Source organism: Rhinopithecus roxellana, chromosome 5, assembly GCF_007565055.1.
Source record: "Rhinopithecus roxellana isolate Shanxi Qingling chromosome 5, ASM756505v1, whole genome shotgun sequence".
NCBI lineage: Eukaryota > Metazoa > Chordata > Mammalia > Primates > Cercopithecidae > Rhinopithecus > Rhinopithecus roxellana.
Window position 1 is genome coordinate 135,996,681 of NC_044553.1, and position 19,549 is coordinate 136,016,229.

The 19,549-nt window shown below is 45.6% G+C and overlaps 1 protein-coding gene across 3 annotated transcripts in view; it reads left to right on the forward strand.

Annotated features, from left to right (window-relative positions):
* ADCK1 (aarF domain containing kinase 1) overlaps positions 1 to 19,549 on the forward strand; it is a 130,300-nt gene that overhangs the window by 34,350 nt on the left and 76,401 nt on the right. The window lies entirely within an intron of this gene.

Genomic DNA, 19,549 nt, shown 5'->3' on the forward strand with positions numbered 1-19,549 from the left:
CCTTGCCTTTTCTGGAGGCACCAGGCATTCCTGCAGCTGCATCACTGCAATATCTGCCTCTACCTCGTCTACCTTCTCTCTCTCTCTCTTTTTCTTTTTGAGACGGAGTCTTGCTCTGTCATCTAGACTGGAGTGCAATGGTGTGATCTCGGCTCACTGCAACCTCTGACCCCCGGGTTTAAGCGATTCCCCTGGCTTCCAAGTAGCTGGGATTATAGGTGCCTGCCACCTCGTGCGGCTACAGGGGAATCAATTAATTTTTTGTATTTTTAATAGAGATGGGGTTTCACCATGTTAGTCAGGCTGGTCTCGAACTCCTGACCTTGTGATCCGCCTGCCTCGGCCTCCCAAAGTGAGCCACTGTGCCTGGCCTACCTCTTGTTTTTAATAAGGACAATTGTCATTGGATTTAGTGTCCACCTGGGCAATCCAGGATGATCGCATCTTAAAAATTCTTTTTTTTTTTTTTTTTTTTTTTTTTTTTGAGACAGTCTGGCTCTGTTGCCTAGGCTGGAGTAGAGTGGTACAATCTCTTCTACCTCCTGGGTTCAAGTGATTCTCCTGCCTCAGCCTCCCGAGTAGTTGGGATTACAGGCATGCACCACCATGCCTGGCTAATTTTTGTATTTTTTTGTAGAGACAGGGTTTTGCTGTGTTGGCCAGGCTAGTCTTCAACTCCTGGGCTCAAGTGATCTGCCTGCCTCGGCCTACCAAAGTGCTGAGATTATAGGCATGAACCACCTGCCCAGCTTCATCTTAAACATTCTTAATTATATCTGCAAAGGTCCTTTTTTCTGAATAAGGTTACAGTCACAGATTATAGGGGTTAGGTCATGGACATATTGTTTTGGGGGCCACCGTTCAACCCACTATGGGAACTTAGATTTAATGCCAAATGGTGCAGCTCCTCAGGCTGTGCCTATAACCACTCTACTCCCCGGCTCACTAATCTGGACTGGATGAGCTCCCAGGGTTCCTCCAGGCCAGTGGTCCATACAGCATGGGGTTCCGTGTTGTATCAGGGCATCAGAGCTATCTGTCAAGCCTCAAGACATCAGTGTTTTTTTCTCCCCCTCTCTTCCATACCCTCAGCCCTCTGCAACTTCTGAAACCCTTTGGGCTGTTCATCTTGGTCTCAGAAAATTCCCATGCATTAATATGTTGACGAAGTTAGGCTGCAGGCGCTATGAGGACAGACTCATACTGGGTGGATGAGATGTGTTTCTCTTGCCTCAGTGGCCACAGCTCCAAAATGGGAATCGCTGGAATAGCAGGGCTAGATGGAAGGCCATAATATAACTAATAAAATTGACGGAAGGCACTCCGCAGCTGTAAGGGTGATCGAGATGCTTGTTAACAGCAGTAATAATCTAATAGCCTGCTCTTGATTTCCCACTTCTCACTGTCTTGGCCCCAAGCAGCTATTTTCTACCAAATTAAAATCCACTCAGCTCTCTTCCTGTCCCTGAATAAAACTACCCTCAAAGCTCTTGCCTGTTACAGCAAGACTTTTTAATAGACCTTTCCTTGTAGAACCGTGAGACATATGTCCAATTAGCCGAATAACTTCACTTAAATATACAAATAAACTGTTGACTGATAACAGCAAGACATATGTGAAGCTAATTTAAGGCAAGGTGGTTCAGGAACTGGGGTGCTGTCCCTCCCACACCCCCAATCTGTCTTTAAGCTTCTCTTCCTTCCAATTTGTTATTATTATTTTTGAGACAGGGTGTCACTCTTGTCGCTCAGGCTGGAGTGCAGTGGTGCAATCATGGCTCACTGCAGCCTGGACTTCCCAGGCTCAGGTGATTCTCCCACTTCAGCCTCCCAGGTACCTGGGAATACAGGCGCGTGCTGCCATGCCCAGCTAACTTTTTGTATTTGTAGTAAAGATGGGGTTTCACCATGTTGCGTAGGCTGATCTCGAACTCCTGGGTTCAAGCTATCCACCTGCCTTGGCCTACCAAAGTGCTGGGATTACACTCGTGAGCCACTGCACCTGCCCCCCTCCAGTTTTTTGCTTGTGGAAAAGACCTTTACCCCCCAACCCCCAACATGTTATAGGATGAAGGGGGATGTCTCTCTGCTGTGCCTGGTCACAGTGCAGAGTATCTAAGGCACTATTCATTCAGCCAATTGTTCAGTGATATTTATTGAATGCCTACTATATGCCAGGCACTGTGTGGGGTGCTGGGTATACAATGGTCTGTTCTTGGGAGGACAAGAGATAATTCACAATGATGGAACTCAAAAGCACATCCGCTCCAGGAGGATAGGGGACTTGTGTGTATTGCTTGCTGCTGTGTCTGCAGCACTAAGAACAGTGCTTGACACACACACAGTGGTCTCAGTGTACACCTTTCAGGAAATCAATTTGGTAAGTAAACAAGGTTATTTCAGCTCTTGCTGAGTGCCCTAAAGGAGATAAAATGTAGTCACGGGATAAAGAGTGGCTGAGAGAGAGGCTGGGAAGGGCTCTCTCGCGTGACGTTTTTCAGCTGAAACTGAAGAATGATCAAAGAACTATCAAGTGAAGGGCTGCGGGGAGACTGTTAGAGGAAGAGGCGGGGCCGGCCATGTGATTACGAGGACTAGTGCAAAATGAAAATGCTGGGCTCTGGCTGGGCGTGGGGAAACCTCCCTTCCCATGGCCCTGCTGCCCCAATCTTCAAAGGATGGGCAGCTCCCAGGAAATGGCAAGCTGTGTGCTGGGGCGTGCTCAGGAATCTGGATGGGGGTGGGTGAGAGGTGACTGCCAAGCTGTGTGCTCAGCTTGCTGTAGCTGTTCTAGTTTAGGATGGGGCTGGATAACACGTGGCACCTGTGTGACCCCAACCCTCCGCATGCCTGTGTCAAGACCACCAGCAGGGATGGAGAGCAATGGCACAATGCAGGCCTCCCCTTCCTGGTGCACTGGTTGCAGAGAGCAGTGATGGCAGTTAGAAGTAGGGAGGTGGGGCCAGACATGGTGGCTGGCCTGTAATCCCAGCACTTTGGGAGGCCGATGCAGGTGGATGACCTGAGATCAGGAGTTTGAGACCAGCCTGGGCAACATGGTGAAACTAAAAATATAAAAATTAGCCAGGTGTGGTAGCACGCGCCTCCTTAGCTACTCGGGAGGCTGAGGCAGGAGAATTGCTTGAACCCAGGAAGTCAAGGTTGCAGCGAGCGGAGATTGCACCACTGCTTTCCAGCCTAGGGGACAGAGTGAGACCCTGTCTCAAAAAAAAAAAGAGAAAAGAAGTAGGGAGGCAGGCTGGAGCCGGGAGCCGGTGGAGGCAGGGAATGGTCAGCCAAGGAGGCAGGACTGTGTGGAGCTGAATCTCCCAGCATACCTTCCTTTGTCCCATCAGACTTCACTTCCAAAACACAAATTCAAAAATTTCAAATTCAAGAATAGCTTGAACCAGGGAAGTGGAGGTGGCAGCTACTAATACAGTAGCTTCCTATGACTGTATTAGTTTCCTGTGACTGCTCAAATGTTCACAAACATAGTGGCTTCAAACAATACATTCATTCTCTTATAGTTCTGAAGGTCAGAAGTCTGGAACAGTTCTTACTGGGAGAAAATGAAGGTGTCAGCAGAGCCGCGATTCTTCTGGAGGTTCTAGGGGATAATTCTTTTTCTTTTTTTTCCCCCAGCTTGTAAAGGCTGTCCACATTCCTTGGCTCATGGTCCCATTCCTCCATCTTCAAAGCCTGTGACATCTGGCTAAGTCCTTCTCCCCCTTCCATCTCCCTGGCTCCCTTCTGCCTTCCTCTGCCACTTATAAAAGCCCTGGTGATTACACCAGGCCAATCTGAGTAATTCTGGATAATCTCACTATCAAGATCAGCAGATTAAGAAATTAAACTGGCTGTGTGTGGTGGCTCATGCCTGTAATCCCAGCACTTTGGGAGATTGAGGTGAGTGGTTCACTTGAGGCCAGGCATTCAAGACCAGCCTGGACAACATGGGGAAACCCCATCTCTACTAAAAATGCAAAAATTAACCAAGCATGGTGGTGTGCGCCTGTAGTCCCAGCTACTTGGGAGACTGAGGCATGAGAATAACTTGAACCAGGGAGGTGGAGGTGGCAATGAGCCGAGATGGTGCCATTGCAGTCCAGCCTGGGTGACAGAGTGAGACTCAGTCTGAAAGAAAGAGAGAAAGAGAGAGAGAGGAGGGAGGGAGGGAGAGAAGCAAGGAAGGAAGGAAGGAAGGAAGGAAGGAAGGAAGGAAGGAAGGAAGGGAGGAAAGGAGGGAGGGAGGGAGGGAGGAAGGCAGCAAGGAAGGGGAAAGAAAGAAGCCTTCATTTCTTCTGCAGTCTTCATTCCCTGTGCCATGTAAGGTAACACATTCATAGATTCCAGGGAGCTGGACGTGTACATCTCAGGTGGCAGGGGCATTATTCTGACTTCCACAATGACTGCAGGGCATTAAACCACATGTGCAGGCTTTCTCAATGCAGGGCAGCTGCATGCCCTTGTAGCCAGCCCTGGAGAGGGAACTGCAGGCCTAAAAGCCCCGATGTGGCAATGAGCTTGGCTCACTGAAGGACATGGAGGGAGGCCCGAGTGATAGACTAGAGTGAACGATAGGGCATGTGGTACAAAATGAGATGAGAGAGACGGGCATAGGTCAACGGAACAACATGGAACCCCATGCTGTATGGACCACTGGCCTGGAGGAACCCTGGGAGCTCAGGTCAAGAACACAGGGCCTCCTAAGCCACAGTGAAGAGTTAGGAACAGCAGGCTGGAATTTGATATTGGATCTTTAGGGGGAAAAAAAAACTCTATCTAAAAAATTTCAAATGTAATTAAAAAGTGTGGACAATAATAGGCTGAACCCCTATACCTGGCACCTAGATCTAAAATTTGCCAAGCCAGGCTTAGTGGTTCAGGCCTGTAATCCCAGCACTTTGGTTGGGAGGCTGAGGCAGGTGTGTCACTTGATGTCAGGAGTTCAAGACCAACCTGGACCACATGGTGAAGCCCCATCTCTATTAAAAATACAAAAAAAAAAAAAAAAAAAAAAGCCAGGTGTGGGTGTGTGCCTGTAATCCCAGTTACTTGGGAGGCTGAGGCAGGAGAATAGCTTGAACTTGGGAGACGGAGGTTGCAGTAAGCCAAGATCACACCACTGCACTCCAGCCTGAGTGACAGAATGAGACTCTCTCAAAAAAAAAGAAAAGAAAAGAAAAGAAAAATTTGCCAGGCCAGGCATGGTGGGCTCATGCCTGTAATCCCAGCACTTTAGGAGGCTGAGGCAGGAGTATCACTTGAGGCCTGGAGTTCTAGACCAGCTGTGGTCCCAGCTACTTGGGAGGCTGAGGCAGGAAGATCACCTAAGCCTAGGAGTTCGACACTGCAGAGAGCTATGATGGCACCATTGTACCCCATCCTGGGCGGCTGAGTGAGATCCTGTCTCTGTAAAACAATCAAACACAACAAACAAACAAAAAATTTGCCATAATTCTTTCATTATTATTATTATTTTTTTTTGCTGACAAATTTAAGCAAATTATAGAAATCATGGCATTTCACCTGTAGTTTCAGTGTGCATCTCTAAAAACTGACATTTTTCTAAGTTATCATGTGATTATCTCAGCTAATGATATTAACAGGAGTTCTTTAATTTCATCTCATTTCTATGTGTGTTCACTTGTCCCCGAAATGTGCTGCCTGTTGGTCTTCACGTTGTCCCTGAGCTTTGTGCCTATTTTAGCTGTCTCTCTCAGGTTAGAGTGAGGCCTTCTTCCCTGTATCTTTCAGGGTTCTTTCTTTCTTTCTCTCTCTCTCCCCCCCTCCCTCCCTCCCTCCCTTCCTTCCTTCTCTCTCTTTCTTTTTTCTTTTTTTTTTTTGTGATGGAGTCTCACTCTGTCACCCAGGCTGGAGTACAGTGGCATGATCTTGCAATTTCCATCTCCTGGGTTCAAGCAAATCTCCTGCCTCAGCCCCCAGAGCAGCTGGGATTACAGGTGTGCACCACCACGCCCAGCTAATTTTTGTATTTTTAGTAGAGACAGGTTTCACCATGTTGACCAGGCTTGTCTCGAACTCCTGACCTCAAGTGATCCACCTGCCTTGACCTCCCAAAGTGCTGGGATTACAGGTGTGAGCCACCGTGCCTGGCTGAGCATAGTATTTCTTTTTCTTTTTTTTTTTCTTTTTTTGAGACCAAGTCTTTTTCTGTCATCCAGGCTGGAGTGCCGTGGCTGAAACATGGCTCACTGCAACCTCCACCTCCTGGACTCAAGTGATTCTCCTGCCTTAGCCTCCTGAGTAGCTGGGATCACAGGTGTGTGCCACTAGTCCTAATTAAAAAATTTTTTTGTAGACATGGGGTCTTACTAAGTTGCCCAGGCTCGTCTCAAACTCCTGGCTTCAAGTGATTCTCCCATCTCAGACTCTCAAAATGCTGGGATCACAGGCATGAGTAACCTTGTCTGGCCAGAGTTTTGTTTTCTGTTCTTTCCCACCTGCCCCCAAGAGCCCAAGGCTGTGAGGAAATGAAAAAGACTGCTGTCCCACGTTCAGGCCCGTGACCTGAGCAAGTGTGGTGGGGAAGGGAAGTAGGCTGGCTGCTGCTTTCTCCTCGCAGCCTAATGCTTGTTTTTCTTGTCTGTAATTTCCATTCCAGAGATGCCCTCACTCTTCTAGCTGCTGAACAACTGTTGAGAACAAATTAATTATGCATCTTCTCAGTGTGTGTGATTAAGGGGCAGATGGAGGGAAGGGTTCTCTTCAGCTTTTCTGGCAACTGGGTTCCCAAATGGATGCTTTCCAGACCAAAGAGTATGTGTCCTGGGCTCCTGTGGGCATCTGGGTTTGTCTGTTGGTAGCAGGCTTGCTCACTGGCAGGCGGAGTCACAAGTTGCCAGTAATAATATTATTAATCCCTTAAATTTGCAGCTCATTTGCTGTTTGCTGAGGGCTTGTACAGTCACATCAGCTCATTTGTTGGGATTTCAGGGATGCTGGAACAACTTTCTTTGCTTAATTCTTCCCTAAATCATTACTGATGCTTGTAATTCCACCATTAGAAAGTAATTCCGGCCGGGCGCGTTGGCTCAAGCCTGCAATCCCAGCACTTTGGGAGGCCGAGACGGGCGGATCACGAGGTCAGGAGATCGAGACCATCCTGGCTAACACGGTGAAACTCCGTCTCTACTAAAAAAATACAAAAAACTAGCCGGGCGAGGTGGCAGGCGCCTGTAGTCCCAGCCACTCGGAAGGCTGAGGCAGGAGAATGGCGTAAACCCGGGAGGTGGAGCTTGCAGTGAGCTGAGGTCCAGCCACTGCACTCCAGCCTGGGCGACACAGCGAGACTCCATCTCAAAAAAAAAAAAAAAAGAAAGTAATTCCTTTGGCTTAAAATCTGTTATTTATTAAAATGCAAGTATCCTTGGCAGCTGTGTAGTATGTTTTATGTTTTATGTTGTATGTAGTATGTTCATTAAGCTTTCTTAGCCACTAGCAACTACCCTCTCCAGATACCCCCATCTGCCACCTTCCTTTTAGGATGGGCTTCTCTGAAACAGAACTTACATTTGGAAACTGTCCCAGTTCATAGAAATCTGCTCTAGGTTAGTTGCTCTGGCTGGAAAGAAACAGGTAAAGAAACTCCTGCCAGAATGTCAATGACTGATCATAATTTTTTTCTTTCTTTTTTTTTGGAGACAGAGTCTCACTGTTGCTCAGGCTGGAGTGCAGTGGCGTAATCTTAGCTTACTGCAACCTCTGCCTGGAGGTTCAAGCGTTTGGGTTCAAGCGATTCTTGTGCTTCAACCTCCCAAGTAGCTGGGACTACAGGCACACACCACCATGCCCAGCTAATTATTTTTTATTTTACTAGAGACAGAGTTTCACCATGTTGGCCAGGATGATCTTGATCTCCTGACCTCATAGTCCACACACCTTGACCTCCCAAAATGCTGGGATTACAGACGTGAGCCACTGCACCTGGCCTGATCATAATTTCTTATGTTACCACCTCTAGGGAATAGTCTCATTTTGACTGGAACTTTCTGGAAACAATGCTTAATGCAAAGGAACCGGTGTCCCTTCATCCTATCATGTCAGTGGCTTTGGTCTTAGCTCTCTCCTCTATTGGACTCCCTTAGAGTGGCAGTGTGGGGAGCAGGCCCTGTCAGGTCCACTGAGAGCAGACTCGGTCTGTGTAACTCAGATTGAACGTTGACCTGGAGTGTAGTTCACTGGGACAGGGGAGAAAGTGGAGCTGACCACATAGATGATGGTGGGACAGACTGTCCATCTTGCAGAAGGAAGACTGAGGCATAGAGACAACAATCTACTTGGAGTTGGGGCTAGAATTGAAATTTTGTCTTTAGAACCCCAGTAACGGTTGTAGGTTTTTAGAGTCAGAAGACATCTTAGAAACATCTAGCTCTGGGAAAGCAAAGACATATCCTTTGCAAACTCTAGTTGATTAGTAGTGGTTGAGTGCAGGTTGGAGAATAAGCAAGTCGTCACCTGGACTCACTGAGTGCGTGCTGTGATTGATTAGTGATGTCTGATGTGTGGCATGGGCGCAGTAACAGAGGAGAGGCACATATGCACTCACTTGCTCTTCCTGACTCTGCTCAACCTCTCAATTTACAGATGAGCTGAGGTCCAAGAAGCTGAGATGATTTGTTCAGGATTGCATAAGTGGGGGCAGTAATTGGCAGAATTGTCCTAGAATCCAGGTCCTTTGAGTCTTGATTCAAAACTTTTTCTTCTGAAGTATACTGGTATTCTAAGAGGTATTTCATTATCGTCTTGGAGTTAGACTGCAGGGATTCAGATCCCAGCTCTGCCGCTAATTAGCTGTGTGGCCTTGGCCGAACCCTTTAACCTTTCTGAGGCTTAACTTCACCATCTTAAAAAGAGAGGATAATAATTGTGCCTACCATATAGGATGGTTATGGAATTAAATGAGAAAATAACATGTATAAAGGGTTCAGAGTAGGGCCTAACACATAGTAAATACTTAATCCATGATAGTAGCTCAATTAAAATGTTCCTTTTTTTTTTCCTTTTTGTTGAGACTGGGTCTTGCTCTGTCCCCTAGGCTGGAATGCAGTGTCACAATCTCAGCTCCCTGCAACCTCTGCCTCCCGGGTTCAAGCAGTTTTCCTGACCCAGCCTCCTGAGTAGCTGGGACTACAGGCACATGTACCACCACACCCGGCTAATTTTTGTATTTTTAGTAGAGATGGGGTTTCACCATGTTGGCCAGGTTGGTCTCGAACTCCTGGCCTCAAGTGATCTGCCCACCTTGGCCTCCCAAAGTGCTGGGATTACAGGCATGAGCCAGTGCGCCCGGCCAAAATGTTCCTTTTTAAATTGCATTGTCTTTCTAGGTTCTTGGTGGACACAGATACAAAATCATCCCCTGCTCACTCCTTCTGAAGTATCCCTCAGAGTTGCCCCTCAGAAATAGTTGCTTATCTTTCTTCTCCATGGTATGCTCTGGAATCATTTGGGTTTGAAGTGCTCCTGGAATTTGTAATTTCATAATGAAAAGTCCCACAGTACTAATAACCAGGTGTGAGACGGTGCTGGATCTGTAACTACCTGCGGCTCTGGGGCAGTTTTTGCTATCATACTTTACGCTCCCGAGAAGTTCATTTTGGTTTGGGTGTGTGATGGGGCTTGGCTGTGGTTCCCCCAAGGACCAGCTGCCACATGGGGCCTCTCTTGGCCATTTTGCTTAGTTGCTCCTCTGACTGGAATGTCACTATAACATCTCCTTCCTACCATCTCTGCTCCCCTAAGCCAGTGTATCTTCTCCCACCCACCCTGAACCTCGTTCTTAGACTGGACCTCAATAGCCAGCTGGTGCCAGCCCCCTCTTCTCACAGCTGCCTCTCCTATAGTCTTAGAAAGCAGGGCCTAGTCAGAGCCTAAACCCAAAGCTATGCTGTGTTCCTCTCCCCATCTTAATCCAGCCATGCAGGACCCTGGGTAACAGTTCCCTTTGGGTGACCCTGAGGGGGACCCAGGGAAGCCTTGTGAAGCAGGAGGAGTCCATGACTGTCCTGGAAGCCAGGCCTGGTGTGATGGGGCTTTGAGCTGACCCCTGTATGATTCAAGACAGGAGTGTGGAGGGCTCTCTGGGTGTCTTGTGATGGGCAGGTGGCTCTCATTGAGTGAATCATCTGTGATTCCACATCCTGACTGGTTTTTGGGAAAAATGTCTGTTCTGGATCCTCCAACAGAGACCCTCCTGGGGTCTGCCCAGCTGATCCCCGCTAAGAAAGGGTGGAGTAGGGGCTGGTGGGAAGAAGGCCTTCCCACTGGGGAACAGTCAAGTCATTGTCCTTGACATTGGAAAGCTCTGTTGCTCTGGGCCTCTCATTGGGTCCCAGCCTCGTTTGGTTGCAACCTGGCCATGTCTAGGGTTGCGTCCCTGCTCTTTCTTCTGTGGACCCGAAGCGGAGCAGCTGATCATATCCGTGGAGCTACTGCATGGGCAGAAACTCCATCTTCTCCAAGAGAGGCTCAGACAAAAGGAGGATTTTGAGCCACCCTGGGGGAAAGGAACTCCTTGCTCTGCCCTTCGTCTTGGGATTGTGGAAGGCAGTAACATCACTTGCTTTTTCTTCTAACTTATGAGGACTGTGTAACGGTGTGGACAGGCAGCAGAGTGTAGAGAAAGACAGATGTTTTGCAATTAGAAGACAATGTTTCAAACCCTGAATCTACTATTTACTGGCTGAGTAACCTTGGTAAGACCTCTAACTTTTTGGAGCCCAACTTCTTTCATCTGTGCAATGAGGAGAATGATAGTACCTATCTCAAGGGCTCTTACCTGGGTCAGGTGAGATAATGTGTGTGAAAGACTTCATGCATTTAATTTAATTTAATTTAATTTAATTTAATTTAAGCAGTCAATTAATTAATTAATTTATTTAAGATGGAGTTTTGTTGTATGGCCCAGACTGGAGGACAGTGGCACAATCTCGGGTCATTGCAATAACTGTGTTATTTAGTTTTCTTCCTTTTTTTTGAGATAGGGTCTCACTTTGTTCCTGAGGCTGGAGTGCAATGACATGATGATGGCTCACTACAACCTTGACCTCCCAGGCTCAAGCAGTGTTCCCACCTTTCAGCCACTCAAGTAGCTGGGACTACAGGCATATGCCACCACACCTGGCTAATTTTTCTTTATTTTTATTTTTTGTAAAGATGGGCTCTCACTATGTTGCCCAGGCTGGTCTGGAACTCCTGGCCTCAAGTGATCCTTCCACCTCAGCCTCCCTAAGTGCTAGGATTACAGGCATGAGCCACTGAACCCGGCCTTGGTTTACAAATAGTTGGGAATTTTCCAGAGATTTTGTGGTTATTGATTTATACTTTGGTTCCATTGTGGTCAGTGAAAATATTTTATATATTTTGATCTTTTTAAGTTTCCTGAGATCTGCTTTATGACTCAGAATGTGGTCTGTCAGCTGCATGTGGTGGCTCATGCCTGTAATCCCAGTGCTTTGGAAGGCTGAGGCAGGAGGATCACTTGAGGCCAGGAGATTGAGATCAGCCTGGGCAACATAGTGAGACTCTGACTCAACAAAAAATTTTAAAAAATTACTTGGGTGTGGCGGTGTGTGCCTGTAGTCTCAGCTACTGGGGAGGCCAAAACAGGAAAATCCCATGAGGCCAAGAGTTCAAGGCTGCAGTAAACAATGATGGTGTCACTATACTTCAACCTAGGAGACACAGTAAAACCTTGTCTCAAAAAACAAACAAAAAGAATATGGTCTCTCTTGGCAAATGTTCCTTTTATACTTGAAAATAATGTATATTCTGCTGTTGTTGGACAGAGTGTTCTATAAATGCCACTTCAGATTGGTTGATAGTGTTCAAGTCTTTTATATCCTTACTCATTTTTTATCTATTTGTTATATCATGTATTGAGAAGATATTGAAATCCCTGCCTATAAAGTGGATTTTTCTGTTTCTCTTTGCAGTTCCTTTAGTTTTTTTTGCTTCATGTATTCTGAAGCTGTGTTATTGGGTGCATAAATGTTTAGGATGGTATGTATATCCTCTTGATGGATTGATCCCTTTATTGTTATGAAATGATTTTCTTTATCCCTGATAATATTCTTTTCTCTGAAATCAATTTTGTCTGCTATAAATATAGCTGTTTCATCTTTCTTTTGATTAGCATTGGCATGATATATCTTTTTTTTTATTTTTTTTGAGACGGAGTCTTGCTCTGTCACCCAGGCTGGAGTGCAGTGGTGCTGTATCTGCTCACTGCAAGCTCCGCCTCCCGGGTTCACGCCATTCTCCTGCCTCAGCCTCCCAAGTAGCTGGGACTACAGGTGCCCGCCACCATGCCTGGCTACTTTTTTTTTTTTTTTGTATTTTTAGTAGAGACGGGGTTTCACCATGTTAGCCAGGATGGTCTCGATCTCCTGACCTTGTGATCCACCTGCCTCGGCCTCCCAAAGTGCTGGGATTATAGGCGTGAGCCACTGCGCCCGGCGTGATGTATCTTTTTTTTACCCTTCTATTGGGTTGGTGCAAAAGTAATCACTGTTTTTGCCATTACTTTTAATGAAGACAGCTATTTTACACCAACTCAATACATTTAACCTATTTGTGTTTTTATATTTGAAGAGCATTTCTTTTAGGTGGTATATATTTGGGTCTTTTTTGTTTTTTGAAACGGAGTTTTGCTCTGTTGCCCAGGCTGGAATGTAGTGGCGCGATCTTGGCTCACTGCAACCTCCGCCTCCTAGGTTCAAGCGATTCTTCTGCCTCAGCTTCCCAAATAGCTGGGACTACAGGTGCGTGCCACCATGCCTGGCTAATTTTTGTATTTTTAGTAAAGACAGGGTTTCAACATATTGGCCAGGCTGGTCTCGAATTCCTGACCTCATGATCCATCCGCCTCGGCCTCCCAAAATGTTGGATCGTATAAGAATCTTAAAATCGTATACTTTCATTTCTTCCCAAGTTTTATGCTATCGATGTAATACTTGGCTTTATGTTATAAACACCACATTACATTGTTATTAATTTGGTTAAGCAATCATTTTTCTTTTAAAGATATATAAAGTATAAAAAAGTTCTTGTATATTTACTCATAAAGTTGTTATTTCTGTTCTCTCTGTTCCCTTATATAGATTCATATTTTTATCTGGTTTCATTTTTCTTCTGCCTGTTGAAGGTTCTTTAGCTTTTATTTATTTTTTATTTGTTTTTTGAGATAGAGGCTTGCTCTATTGCCCAGGCTGGAGTGCAGTGGTGTGATCTCGGCTCACTGCAACCTCTGCCTCCCAGGTTCAAGCGATTCTTCTGCATCAGCCTTCCCAGTAGCTGGGACTACAGGCTCATGCCACCACGCCCAGCTAATTTTTGTATTTTTAGTAGAGACGGGGTGTCATCATATTGGCTAGGCTGGTCTCAAACTCCTAACCTTGTGATCCGCCTGCCTCCGCCTCCCAAAGTGTTGGGATTACAGGTGTGAGCCACTGCACCTGGCCGGTTCTTTGACATCTCTTGTAGTACAGGGATATGAAATCTATCAGTTTTCCTATGTCTGCAAGAACTTTTTTACCTTTATTTTTGAAAAATTATCTTTGCTGGGTTTAGAATTCTTTGTTTTCAGAGATGTTGCTGTACTAACGTCTGCTTGTATTGTTTCCAGTGAAAAATCTGCCATCATTCTTATCTTTATTCTTCTGTCTGTATCTTTTTTCTCTGTATAAATTGTTTTAAAAAATTATGTAGCTTTCTTCATGTTTCTTGTGCTTGGGGCTTGTTGAGGTCCTTGAATTTATCAGTTTATACATTAAAAAAAAAACAAATTTGAAAAAAATTTCAGCCATTTTCTTTAAATACATATTTATATATTTAATTATAATTTATATTTAATTATAAATGTATATATATTTCACTCCTCATCTCTTCTCCTTTGGGGACTTCAACTACATATTTACCAGGCTGCTCGAATTTGTTCCACATTTCACTGATGTTCTTTTCAGTAAAAAAAAAATTATTTTTACTTCTATGTGTTTCATTCTGAAGAGTTTCTGTTGCCAGGTTTTCAAGTTCACTAATCTTTTATATATATTTATATTTTAGAGACAGGGTCTTGCCATGTTGCCCAGGCTGGTCTCAAAATCTCTGGCTCAGGCAATCCATCATCCCCCTTGGACTCCCAATGTCCTGGGATTACAGATGTGAGCCACCATGCCTGGCCTGATATTTTTTTTTCCCCTGCAATGTCTAATCTGCCATTAATCGCATCTTGTGTGCTTTTCATCTCATGCATTACGTTTTTCATCTCTAAAAGTTTGATAGGATTCTCTTTCTGTCTCTTTTGTGTCATCCAGGACTTGGCTCACTGCCACCTTTGCCTCCTGGGCTCAAGCAGTTCTCCTGCCTCTGCCTCCCAAGTAGCTGGGATTTCAGGTGCATGCCACCGTGTCTAGCTAATTGTTGTATTTTTTTGTAGAGATGGAATTTTGCCATATTGCCCAGGCTGGTTTTGAACTCCTGAGCTCAGGTGCTCTGCCTGTCTTGGCCTCCCAAAGTACTGGGATTACAGGTGTGAACCACTGTGCCTGGCATTGTGCTTTTATTTTTAGGGTGGTAGATATTTTTGTATTCTTATAAATATTGAGCTTTGTTCTAGGAGACAGTTAAGTTACTTGAAGTAGTTTGCTTTTTTCAGATCTTGCTTTTAACATTTGTTAGATCAAAAAAATGATGAGATTTTTTTTTCAGTTTGGCGGGTGGAAATAGGTCCTATGTGGATGCTGGGTACTGTTAACCCCAAACCTTTTGGGTTGTTCTTTTCCTGGACTCAGACCATTTTTGGATATGCACGTGCTGATCGGTACTCCGCTGTATCTGCGGTGGGATCTCTGCAGATCTTCAGTGTTCTTTCTTTGTACAGCTCTCTCCTCTTCGCTACTCTGTCCTTTGAACTGTTTCTGGACTCTCAGCTCTATCTCCTCAATTGAGGAGTCTTCCGGTCACTGCCTGGCTTCCCCTCCCTGCCACTTCAGCCTGGAAGCTCCCAGTGCAGTGAACTGGGGCATTCATCATGTTCACCTCGTTTCTTTCTCAGCTTTCAGGAATCACTCTTCTTCCTTGCCTAATGTCAAGTGTCTTGAACACCATTGTTCTATATATGCTGTCCAGTTTTTCAGATGGGAAGGTAATTTTAGTTCCTGTTTTGGAAGAAATGTCAAGGTTGACATCATGATTTATGGCCTGAAAAAGTCCAGGTTTAGCCTTGCCATTTCCTAAGATGGAGAAGACTGTGGGAAGAACAGGTTTGGTGGTAGTGGGAGTGGTGGGAAAGTCAGGCTAAGTGTGAAGAGCCTGTTGGATATTGGAGTAATTGATGTTAGAGAGGCAGTTGTAATCAGCAAGCTCCAGTCAGAGGAGAGGTCTGGGCAGGAGATACACATCTGTGTGTATCAATGTGAAGATGGTATTTACAGCCATGATACTGGATGAGATCCCCAAGGAAGTATAGTTAGAGTATTGGATTAATCCTATTTTTTATTTTCTGTATTTTCTGTTGCTTTGACATCTTGGTTTTGCTGGCGTTGGAGGGACTGCTCCTCCCAGAGTCAACTAATTCTTAGAGATAGATAGCAGCTCTCTTGGGAGTGTGCTTTTTGTCTTTTGAGATGGAGTCTCACTCTGTCATCCAGGCTGGAGTGTAGTGGTGTGATCTTGGTTCACTACAACCTCTGCCTCCTGGGTTCAAGTGATTCTTGTGCCTCAGGCTCCTGAGTAGCTGGGATCACAGGTGCCTGCCTCCACACCCAGCTAATTCTTTTGTATTTTTAGTAGAGGCAGGGTTTCACCATGTTGGCCAAGCTGGTCTTAGACTCCTGACCTCAGGTGATCCACCTGCATTGGCCCCCCAAAGTGCTGGGATTACAGGCACGAGCCACCCACTCACGGGAGTGTGCTTTTCATATGCAAATCAACGAATTCAGAGCCCATACCTCACAACTACCTACTTCATCAGGCTCTTTTACTCTGTACTACTATTCTCCTGCCCTAACTCCCCCATCATTAGGTAGTAGACAACTAGGGACAGCTCCTATGCCCCAGAGCCCGTGAAATTATTCAAACTAAGCAGTGCTATCCTGTTTACCCTGCCTTGACCATTCCTTCACATGGAATAGCAGCAAAGGCTCTTGTCCACATTTTCCTGCTTTCCCCCTCTGCCTTTGATTCTGGTGCTTCTCTCCCCATGTGGCCTGGCATGGCATGCCATCATGCCATCTATTTCTAGAGACTTGTCAGTAAAGGCTTCTGCTTTCATGGTAATCATTTCTGTGTTTGTGTGTCTTACCACATGTGACTGAAACAAATCCCAATACCCTTGTAATAAGTATAGAAATACCAGCCCTGGCTACATGGATACATATATTACCTCACCTCATTTAATCTTCGTAGCAGTCCTATGAGGTGTAGGTACTATTATTATTTTACTTTTATAGATGAAAAAACTGAAGTAGGGAAAGGTTATGTAATTTGCCCAAGTCCACCAGCTTCTGTGTGGTAAAGTTGGGATGTAGCCTGAGACACTCTGAAGTCCTGTGTTCTTAACTGCGGAACTATCCCATGTGTGGTCAGGGTGGGGTTCAGTCTGAGGTTAAATTCTTTTAATATGTTGACAAACTGCAACTCATTTTTTCCCCCTAAGACATGATGAGCTTTACTTTGCTGTCTAAATGCCAACGTAAAGGTTAACATCTGGAAAAGAGAACTTGCAGACTGTGGGCCTGATTTCTTGGGGATGAGGAGTTACAGTTTCATTTTTCTGATGGACAGTACACATGTGTGCCATGGGACACTTCCAGATTAGGAAAGAGATGCTGGATTCTCTCTGATCAAAACTGGTCCAGTCTGCGTGGCAGAATCTTGTCCATTTAAAGCTGAAAAAAATGATCAGCTGGACTTTCTATTCTCAGAAGATGCTGAAAAGGGATGATAAAAATATTTCCCCCATTATCATAATATTTATTATTCATAAGAAATTTGGGAAATACAGGTCAGGCGTAGTGGCTCACACCTGTAATCCCAGCACTTTGGGAGGCCAAAGCGAGTGGATCACTTGAGCTCAGAAGTTCGATACTAGCCTGGGCAACATGGTGAAAAACCCCTTCTCTACTAAAAATACAAAAATTAGCCAGGCATGGTGGCAGGCCTCTGCAGTCCCAGCTACTTGGGAGGCTGAGGCAGGAGAATCACTTGAACTCAGGAAGCAGAGGCTACAGTGAGCCGAGATCACGCCACTGCACTTCAGCCTGGGCGACAGAATGAGATTCTGTGTCCAGAAAAAAGAAATTTGGGAAATACAGAAAACCTATATAGAAGAAAAAAGTACTCTTATAATTTCACACCCCAGAGATACCATTGTTAACATTTCATTCCTTTAGGGCTTAAGTTTCTGACTAGAAGAATTAATCAAAGGTCAGTTTGGGGTCTGTCGCCTTCTCTTTCTGTGTCTGCCTGTCTCTCTGTGTGTGGGGTGTGTATGTATGATTGTCTGATGGTCTCGTTCCTCTCTGTCACTTACACGACTCTAAGCCCTATTGGAGATATTGCCCAGTTCTGATGGGGAGCCCCATGGATTCAGTCTGACATTGATGGCTTTCTGCCTGGCTTGGGGACTAGGGCCCCTGCTCTTGGGGCTTTAGATGTGGGTAAAGGGATTGCTTTGACTCCATCTTGCCTAATCAATAACTAATCAACACTGAGTTGATCTTATCAGCTATTCATTGCCTCCCTCCCAAACCCCAAACCAAGCTGGCTATGACAATGCTTTTCACTAATATGAGGCAGATTAAAGCTCATTACATAATCCTAGCACTTTGGGAGGCCAAGACGGGCAGATTACTTAAGGTCAGGAGTTCAAGACCAGCCTGGCCAAAATAGTGAAACCTCATCTCTGCTAAAAATACAAAAATTAGCTGGTGGTGCATGCCTAAAATTAGTTACTCAGGAGGCTGAGGCAGGAGAATCGCTTGTATCTGGGAGACAGAGGTTGCAATGAGCTGATACTGCACTACTGCACTCCAGCCTGGGTGTCAAAAAAAAAAAAAAAAGAAAAAATGTCTCGCAAAGCTCGAAGTGGACAGGCCCCTGCGGGCCTAAGGATGGCCTGGTAGTGCCTGGAGTGTGAGGCATCCCCTCTGCTGTGGCAGGAGGTGGGCGGATGGGCCCTTTGGCTGCTGGGTTGAGGGTGTTCAGGGCTGCAGCAGTTTCTTCTGGGCAGCAGCAGTCTGGGCGTGGTGGCTTATGACGGTAATCCCAGCACTTTGGGAGGCCGAGGTGGGTGGATTGCTTGAGCCTGGGAGATGGGGACTACTGTGAGCCATGATTATGCCACTGCACTCCACTCTGGGAGACACAGCGAGACCCTTTCTCAAAAAAAATTGTGCAAAGTTATGGAGTACGTGGGAAATTCTTACACATTTATAATGTGTGGTGATTAAGTCAGGGTATTCAGGGTAGCTATCACCTGAGTATAATACAGTTTTCTAAATATAGTCATTCTCCTCTGCTATCAAACATTGAATTTATCCCTTCAAGTTTACTTTATGTTTGTACCCTTTAATCCACTTCTCTTCATCCTCACCCTTCCCACCACCCATATTTCCTAGTTTGTTATCTGTTTTTCCACTCTCTACCTCCAATATCACATGTTCTCTCTTATATGTGGGAGCTAAAACAATAACAAAAACAAAAAACTACTCTTAATTTCTAAATTTCCTGTGTGGTTCACTTGGCAGCTAATTATATAGGATCTTTGAACGCTTCTTCCACCTTTGTTGTCAACTGTTATTTAACTCCTCACATGATTTTATGGCCCCCAATATGTGTTAATTACATCAGCATCCTACGTGGCACTGAAGAGTGTAAGTCCATCCTCGTGGTTCACTCTCTTGGTTGACTGAGTTGGGAGAAGGCAGGTACCAGGTCCCCACAGGGTACCAGGGTCCCTTGTCTTCTGCATGTGCCCATGGCCCCATCCTGCCTCAGAGGCTTAGCTCTTAGAAGGTAGGACTCTTATAGTACCAAGGCCCTCAGTTGGGCTGCAGGGATGACTGTGGATATGCAGCCTGGGGGCAGATGGGGCCACCTCCCAACTCTGGAAGCTCACATTGGTGAGCACCCAGATGTGAATTAAGCCTGCTCTGTCCTAGACAGCCTGCCCAGATGCCTTCTCCATGTGCCTCATACTCCTCACTACAGTGACTCCTCCAGTTAATAAGAGACCCCTGCTAAAGTTTGCTGCACCAAAGAACCCTAGATTTTGGAGTATTTTCTAGACCTTCCTTTGATATTTATTAGCGATTTCTTTCTTTCTTTTTTTTTTTTTTGAGACGGAGTCTCGCTCTGTTGCCCAGGCTGGAGTGCAGTGGTATGATCTCAGCTCACTGCAACCTCCGCCTCCTGGGTTCAAGCAATTCTCTGCCTCAGTCTCCCAAGTAGCTGGGATTATAGGTGCCTGCCACCATGCCCAGATAAATTTTTTGTATTTTTAGTAGGGATGGGGTTTCACCAT